This window comes from Budorcas taxicolor, chromosome Y, assembly GCF_023091745.1.
Source record: "Budorcas taxicolor isolate Tak-1 chromosome Y, Takin1.1, whole genome shotgun sequence".
Taxonomy (NCBI): domain Eukaryota; kingdom Metazoa; phylum Chordata; class Mammalia; order Artiodactyla; family Bovidae; genus Budorcas; species Budorcas taxicolor.
This window is the reverse complement of record NC_068936.1, coordinates 3443177-3452498: the sequence shown is the minus strand read 5'-3', so window position 1 is coordinate 3452498 and position 9322 is coordinate 3443177. Positions and strand designations below refer to the sequence as shown.

General features: G+C 44.9%; 1 pseudogene; it reads right to left on the bottom strand.

Moving 5' to 3' along the window:
- Positions 1-205: 205 nt before the first annotated feature.
- Positions 206-9119, bottom strand: LOC128070920 (melanoma antigen preferentially expressed in tumors-like; annotated as a pseudogene).
- Between the last annotated feature and the right edge of the window lie 203 nt (positions 9120-9322).

The window sequence follows — 9322 nt, the reverse complement described above, 5'->3', positions numbered from 1 at the left end:
GATTCACATTTCTAACTTTGTAGGAACACATCTCTCCCAAAATCCCACCAACCCCTCCCTCCCTGCCCACTCTAAATCACCTTTCCTTTTCCTACATGCATGGAACAATTGTCTGAAACTGTGGTTTGTGTTCCTTCAAGATCCACTGAGGTCTGGATGACAGTGTCCTAGTGCCAGGGACAAAGCCTGTGACTCGTGAGCTGGGCTAGGTGGGCATGTAGCAGGGGCACAGGACAGGCTTGGTATTGTAGAAGATCTGGTTGGTCACCGCAGTGTGAACAGGGGTTGGCACTGAACCAGACCATGCTGGGCCACCCAGAGGCTCACATCAGCTGCTTGATCCGGGCATGCACCTGAGCCAGGAGGCCCAGGTGTAGGGTGCAGTGCACATCCTCATAGCTCTCCAGGGATGCAGGGTACAGCAAGAGGCTCAGCTTTCTCAGCCCCTCAGTGTGGTGCAGCTGGCTCTCCAACACGGACATGGAGATGAGGTTGTCGCTGAAGCTCAAGGTGGTGAGCTGAGAGCAGCAGCTCAGGGAGGGCAGCAGGGCACTAAACTGGGAGTACATGGTGCCACACTTGTCCAGGTCAAGGTCCTGCAGGGTGGCTGAGTTCCTGTTGATCAGGATCAGCAGGGGCTCCAAGCTGAGGCTGGTCAGGTTGACCCCACTGAGTTCCAGGTCCTTCAGCAGGCTGACACTCGGGCACTGTGACAGGTACGTCAGTTCTGACTCCAAAAGCAGGCAGCTGCTGATCGACAGGGTCTCCATAGGGGTCTTCAGGATCCTGGGGGGAGACAGGGCAGTCAGTCCCAGGAGCAGGGGTGGTGGGCAGAGGGATGCTGGGAGGAGAGGCCTGTTTCATCGAAACATGGGGCATCTCACTGGCTTGGAGCTAGCCTTGATTAGAAGGCAGGGGGTCTTTCAGGGACTAGGTCTTGCTCACATGGGTATGACCTCCCCCTGCACAAAATGATGAACTATTTTCCATGTGGGAAAGAAACCGTAAACAAAGGTTATTTGCCTATTTCAGCTTACTAGTAATTGGTTAGCAGGAATTAAGGTGTTTCTACAGGACATGAATAGTTGAAGTCAACAGCAGATTGGATCCAGTGGATATGGGCTGGTGGGTACCAGCAGTTACACATGATCCCTGGGTGAATATCCTCCAGATATTCAGGGGTCACAGACTGTCCATCACTGCCTACAATTCTTTTTTCTTTCTTTCTTTCTTCTGGTTTCTCAGTGAACGTATTAATTCCTAATGCCTGGAATTTGCAGCTGCCAAAAAGGGAATCAATGCAACTTATTTTACAGACAGACTAGGCTGCATCCTCTCAGCTTTTATCACTGTGTTCAAGGCAGAGCGACAACCTGTTATTGTGGATTTCATATGTATTCAGGAGACTGAGAGGAAAATAATAATTGTAATTTGGACTTAAAATGAATGGAGCCACTTGAACAATGATGCTCATTTGACTTTTTCTCTTCTCTGGACTGCTTAGGAGCCACAGTGTTCCCCTCCTGATCCTTCCTTGTCATCTCCAGAATCACCCACTTCCCATGGCTCACCTAGAGCCTAAAATAACTAAAGACAGAAGCAGCAGGTGGGAGGAAGAAACAGAGCTTTGGACTTCTATCCTCACGCCTGATGGACCAATGGCCTTCTCGCTTAGTTATCTGTCATCATCTCAGCTAAGACATCACTCTCTCGGAAAGAGTTCCCAAGGGCATCACACCTGACCCCCACTATGTGGACTCCCAGCAAGAAGTCCTATTTGACAACATCTAACGTAGGCCACACCTCTGACCCTGACCAGGGAGGTGACCTCACAAGATACCCGGGGACAGAACAGCGGCATTGTGAGGACTTCCCAGAGACCTGTGCACCCTGGCAATGTCCCCAGCGGGAACGAAACAAGAGAGGCCTTTTTTGAGCTGCAGAGCTGGCGCCACCCCTCACCTGAGCACTTGGTGCAGGTGGCCCTCCAAGAAGGAGATGGAGTCCAGGTAGAGCTCCTGCAGGTGAAGCAGGTTCAGGAACTGGATGGTGAGCTGGCCGACCCAGTGCTCCTCATGGTCGGGGGTGGTATGTGGCAAAACGTGGATGTGTGACAGCAGCAGGTGACACAAGTTGCCCATCCAGCCCAGGTGTGGCAGGAACCTGCCCAGCATGGCCAGCTTCCAGGTGCTGTTCACCTACACATCCTAGATGGAGTCCAGCTGCACCAGCTTCAGGATCCTCATGATGCTCTTCACGGGGATGCTGAAGATCCTCAACTTTTGGCATCGAAGGTGCAGCAGGCTCCTCCTCTGCTTGGCCTTCTTCAACAGGTAGCTGAGGGTCTCATCTGCGGTGTCCTCCTTGAGGCACAGGTCAAGCGGCACCTCAACAGGGGCCTGCACCAGCATCAGCCCTGCCTGTGTCTCCACCGTGCACATCTTCTGCATGGGCTGGGCTGGCTCGGGTTCCAGCTGTGAGCAAACACTGGCCTTGATGCCACACCAAAGGTTCCAGAAGGCCTGATGCATATTCCGGCACAAGTCAAGCACCTGCCGCTTCCACCACCTGTGGGGCCACGGGGCACACACTAGGTATGCAGAGTTTGGCAGGCACCGGGACCTCATGTGGGCTCTGCACTTCACACACCACAGCTCCTCTGGCTTCCAGGCCTGCCTTGGTCCCCACTTTAAAGGACACTGGGGGAGAGCCACGTGCCTTTTCTCACCTCCTCCCCTCAACCAGTCCTGTACACCGGAACACCTGTTCCATGTGATCCTCCTGTCCTGGCTGCATCTTGCTCACACCCCCATGCCCTACCAGTCTGCCAGGTCGACCTTACCTGTGGCCGACCTCCTGAACAAGGAGGACTTCCAGGCTGTCGATTGCAGTCTGGAAGGTCTCCAGATGAGGTTGGTGGTCCTTCATCATGGCCCCCAGTGGGAGACAGGGGAAGGGCCAGGCCTGCACCATCGCCTTCATGGCATGGGTGTCCTTCCCAGCAAAGGCCTCCATAAACAGCAGCAGGAAGAGCTCGACAGGCAGCTCCTCTAGGGCCGTGTTGTCCAAGGCTTCATTCCGCATGAGGCTCTGCACGGCCAGCTCCAGGAGTCGGGGTGGGGACAGGACACCCAACCTGAAGAACCTACTCTGGAATAAGTCCTGAGGGGGATGTCAGATGCAAGGGGGGGATTCTTCTCCTGCCAAGATCCCGGGTGACCCTGCTCTTCCTCCACACTCAGAGAACCCAAGGCAGGGTCAGAGACATCTTCTGGCCACAAAGTCACAGCTTTCACCCCACTGGCACCTTGACAAGCCCCTCTCTGGGCAGCAACAAAGGGACAAGCTGACCTTGAAGGGTTAATAGGGTAGCAGAGATGTACCTGCAAACGGGTCTCTCTGCTCGGGCTGAGCGTCCTTGCATACGAGGCGTTCTGCCAAAGAGTCTGGACACAGCCTTGAGTTTAATGGTCCCTTGCAAATGAGGGAGCATTCCCTTCTTGAGATAAAAAGGAGATGGGGGCTTTGGGCAGACTCTACAGTAGACAGAGATTTCACTCCCCTTTGCTATACGATAACATGTATGCACCTGTGCTGTGCTGAAAAGGCTTATTCATGCAGTCTGGAATTCTGCCTAGGGGGCTTTTATAATAAACAGCAATTAGTTTTTTGCCCAGTTCTGTTCCTCCGGCCGGAGTGTGTATGTGTCATCTGTCCTTTGTGTGTGTCTTGTTTTATGTCATTCCACTCGTAATCACCAGTAATCTACATCTGGCGCCCAACGTGGGGCTCGAGTTAAACTGAAAGGGTGAGTAACCCCAGGGGGATTTTAAATCCATAGCAGAGGAACTTTAGGGAAAATCATGGGGAATTCCTCACCCTAGCAAGGGAACTTTCAAAAAATCATAGAGAGTTGCTAGGGGAATTCATGTACATGGAGTTAGTCAAAGGACTTCTCCACTCCATAGGTGTTAAGGCCTCAACTCGGTTGAGTGAGCTCTTTCGCTTGGTGGAGCAATATTGTCATTGGTTTCAATATCAAACTAAGTTACAGTTAACCTTGAAGGAATGGAAAATAATTCAAAATGAACTGAGAAAGCAACATCAGAAGGGTAATGTGATCCCTTTGAAGTTATAGACTTTGTGTAGTGCTAAAACACAGGCTTTGACCTTGCTCTCTACTGATAATAAAACTATATCTAATGCTTCAAGGAGGGGAGAAATAATTTATGAGGATGTGTCAGACGTTGGTGGGGCTTCTACATCGCCTGAAGGCAAGGATACAAATGAGCCTCCTCCTGTAAATGGTGAAACATCTGATAGTTCAAAATCAGATTCAGAGGCTTCTTCAGTTTTGTCAGAGGAGGGCAAAGAGATTAAAGAAATGACCCATCTATTCCGGGAACAATGGACATCACATAAGGAGGAGAAAAAATCTACACCTTCTGCTCCTCCTTGTGCTTCTCTTTTCCCCACTGCGGTTGATCGGCCCGATGTGGGCAGGGAACATTGTCGGTTCTCCTTTCCTTTGTCTATGCCTCATGATGATGACTTGTCTGCTCCCCCTGGCGGGTTTATTGATCCTCCGCAATTGTTTCCCATCCAGAGACAGCAGGATGGCAATGTGATAAATGTTCAATATGCTCCTTTGGAATATAAATTTTTTAAAGATCTTAAAGCTGCAGTAGCACAGTATGGTCCTCAATCTCCCTTTGTTTTGGCTATGCTGGAATCATTGGGAAAAGGCAAATTAATCATTCCATTAGATTGGAAATCTATTGCCCAAGCTGTCTTGGAGGGCTCTCAATGGTTGCAACTTCGTAGCTGATGGGAAGAAGAAGCTAAAAAGCAGGCTCAGATTAATGAGGGACAAAATCCCCCTGGTCCTCTCGAGGACAAACTAATGGGAGAGGGCCAATATCGGGCTTGAAGAAAACAGGCTCAATACTCTGATCAGGACTTACAACAAGTCCTCCAAGTCTTTTTTACGAGCATGGCACCATGTGGTGCCTATTGGCCAAGCCCAGTCCTCCTTTGTTAAAACAATGCAAGGCCCTAATGAGCCACATACTGATATTCTAGCAAGACTGAGGGTAGCTATAGAATGGGCTGTAGGGAAGCATGAAATTTCAGAGATATTATTACAAACTTTAGCATTTGAAAATGCAAATCCTGAATGCAAGTGTATACTGAGACCTTTAAAGGGACAGGGTACATCTATAGCTGAATAGATCAGAGCCTGCTCGGGGGTAGGAGAAATTGAGCATCAGGCTAATGTCTTTGCTACGGTCTTGGCCAAAGTTATGAGACCACCAAAGGGAGGTAACTGCTTTCATTGTGGAAAACCTGGTCATATGAAAAAAGAGTGTCAGAAATTAAAAGCTGATCAAGGTGCAATTCTTAAAGACAGATCTCTTGCTGGGAAAAATAAGACTCCTCCTAGACTTTGCTGTCGGTGTTGGAAAGGGTTTCATTGGACTAATGAATGCAGATCTAAAACAGACAAAATGGGCAACCCGATACCGGGAAACTATCCTGCGGGCCTTAGTCCTTGGGGCCCAGGAACAATACCGGGGACTTCTTGCCCTCCTTCCATCCCATCTGCTCCAACCCTGTTCCCTCCCAACAACTGTTACGAGTCGATGCCCCATTAAAAGGACCTCAGATGATTATTTTGGACTTACGTTCTGCTACTTCAGGGAGTGCTGCTGCTGATTTGCCACTAGCTGAGAATGTTCTTTTGTCACCAGGGGGAGGCATTTATAAATTAAAAACAAATGTATTTGGACCACTGCCTAAAGGCACTTTTGGCTTGATATTAGGCCATAGCAGTGCAGCTTTGAGAGGTTTAACCATAATTCCTGGGGTAATAGACTCTGACTGTGTTGGGGAAATTTTAATTATGGTCTCTACTTCTACCACACTTTCATTGTTAGCTGGGGAACGTATTGCTCAAATACTTCTCCTACCTAATCACCCCTTTTTGGCTCTTCCTAATGAACGAACAGGAGGATTTGGAAGTACTGGGCGACATATATTTTGGAAAATGCTTATCAAAGATTCTCACCCTGTTCTCTCCTTGATTATACACACACACACACACACACACAAAAAAAAAAAAAAAAAAACTTTGAGGGACTAGTAGATATAGGGGCGGATATTTCAATCATTTCTTCTCAACAATGGCCCCAAGATTGGGAAAAAGAAAAAAGCCCTTTAATGCTGACGGGATTAGGCTGCATTGCAGATGTCTGAAAGAATACCCATCCCTTGCAATGTCAATTCCATAATGCAAGATCAGTGTTTGTCACCTTTTATATTGTAAATATATCTATTAATATATGGGAGAAAGATCTTCTCTCTCCTTTGGGGGCTTCTGTAACCATTCCATCGGAAAACTAGTACCCACTGCTCAAATTCCTTGAGCACTCCCATTAAAATGGTTAACTAATACTCCAAAATGGGTTGAGCAGTGGCCATTACCACAAATAAAGCTCGAGGCATTAAAACAATTAGTACAAAAACAACTCCAACTTGGTCATATAGAGCCCTCTACCTCACCCTGAAATTCTCCTGTTTTTGTTATAAAAAAGAAATCTGGAAAATGGAGAATGTTAACTGATTTATGAAAAGTTAATAAATATATTAAACCTATGGGAGCATTCCAACTGGGACTCCCCTCTCCAGCTCTTATTCCTCAGAATTGGTCCTTAATTAGGTGCTAGATCAAGACTGTGTTTGTTTGTTTGTTTGTTTTTTACCATTCCCCTACAACTGCAAGAAAGAGATAAATTTGCTTTTACACTTCCTGTTATTAATCATGCTCAGCCTGTTAAGGGTTATCAACAGACAGTCCTACCACAAGAAATGGTAAACAGTCCTACCTTATGTCAAAAATTCATAGCTCACTGTTTACAATCCCTCCGTCAAAAATACCCCAATTATATTCTATATCATTATATGGATGATCTCCTATTGGCAGCTCCTAGTATTGCTGAATGTGATTAATTCTTTTTAAAAGTACAAGAGGCTTTAAGACTATACAATTTGCAAATAGCCCCAGAAAATACTTAAAAGGACTTTCCTATTTCATATTTAGGGATAATATTGAAACAACATAAAATTAGGCCCCAAAAGTTGCAAATTAAAAGAGACTATCTTAAAACCTTAAATGATTTTCAAAAATTATTGGGAGATATTAATTGGTTACACCTGGTACTTGGGATTCCTACTTATCAATTACAACATTTGTTTTCTACTTTAAAAGGGGATACAACTCTGGATAGCCCCCGGACCTTAACCCCATTGGCTTTACAGGAACTCCAATTTGTTGAGCAACAACTGCATGACGGCTTTTTTACTTACTTACATGCATCTCAACCTATTTCTTTTATCATATTTCATACCCCTTATTCCCCATCTGGTGTAACTGCTCAAAAAAAATTTAAAAAAAGATTAATAAAATGGGTTTTCTTACCTAACAGTTTTTCCAAAAAATTGACTATATATGGATAAATTAGCCTTCCTTATACAGAAAGGTCGCCATCGTATTTTACAGTTATCAGAATGTGAACCACACCAGATTGTTACTCAGTTAACAACTGCTCAAATATCTCAATGTTTACAATTTAATAAAAACTGGCAAATTTATCTTGCCTCATATCCTGGTTCATTTTCTAATCATTATCCATCATCTAAATTGGTTGATTTTCTCCGGACTAACACTATGATATCTCATGCCCCAATTTCAGATGTTCCAGTTAAGGGACCCACTATTTTTACAGATGCAAATAAAAATACTGCTGGATATTAGACCCCAGAAAATTCCAAAGTTCTCCCCCACTCATTTTCTTCTATACAGTGCACTAAATCGTGGGCTATCTATTTAGTTTTGCAAGATTTTCCCCAACTTCCTATTAACATTGTTTCAGATTCTCTATGCTGTTCTCTCTTGCCCACAGCTTCCCCATGTCTCCCTTCCACTGACGCTTAATCAGCTATTGATAAATTGTTTTACCAAGTACAACAATTGCTCTTGCAACGTTCAGAGTTAATTTTCTTTACTCACATCCATGCACATTCTGCCCTTCCTGGACCCTTATCATTCAAAAATGCTACAATTGATGCCTTACTTTATCCTATAAAAGCAGCAAAGCAAGAACATCTCTTACAACATACCAACTCCAAAGGGTTACAAAATTCTCATGCTATTACTCAAAAACAAGCTTAAAATATTGTTCATTCTTGTTTCATATGTGCACCCTTTGCTTTTCCATTTACCCCACCAGGTGTCAACGTAAGAAGACTACAAGAAAATCTTGATATGGCAAATGGATGTAATTTACATTTCCTCCTTCGGACAACAAAAATATGTGCCTCATACTATAGATACTTGCACACATTTTCAATGGGCCACTGCATTACATTCTGAAAAGGCTGAAGCTGTTATTACTCATTTGTTATCTTGTTTTGCAGTTATGGGACAACCAATTGAATTGAAAACTGATAATGCACCTGCTTACCAATCCACAAAATTAGCTCACTTTTTATCTCAATACCATATAACTCATACTTTTGGTATTCCTTATAATAGTCAAGGGCAAGATATCATTGAAAGAGCTAATCGTACCTTGCATGATTATCTTAAAAAAATAAAAAAGGGGGAACAAGAGAGATTTATAAAACCTAAAGACATTCTGAATAAAACCTTACTTACCCTAAATTTTTTGAATGTTTGGAGCAAGAGAAATTTATCAGCAGCAGAGTTGCATTTTCAAGGGAAAGAAGAGGATAAGAATATCTTGAATATGCCTATTTGGTATAAAGATAATGATAAAGGTTGGATCCCAGCATCATTAATATATTTGGGACGAGGGTATGCTTTCATTTCTGTTGATAATTACAGGTTTTGGACCCCAGCAAGATTGATCAAAATCAACAATGGCTGATTCCCTTGTTCAAAAATTCAAAGAGCTTACTATGCAGAGAAGCCTTACCTCCTGTACAAGGGAAGCAACACCTCCAACATGGGGTCAGATGAAAAGGTTGACCCAGGAAGCAGAGAAGACGTTAATGAAGGCAGGGCAACCTCTGAATCCTACCAATCTTTTGCTTGCCATGATGGCGGTGGTGACATGTCAGGCAATCGGTGTATCGGCAAGTAATCATACATATTGGGCATATATACCTAATCCCCCATTAGTAAGAACAGTTTCCTGGGGGGAACCAGAAGTGCAAGTGTGTACTAATGAGACTGCCTTCTTTCCCCCGCCAGCTTGTGGGAGAATAGAACAACTATCTCATCATAAACAACAATATAATA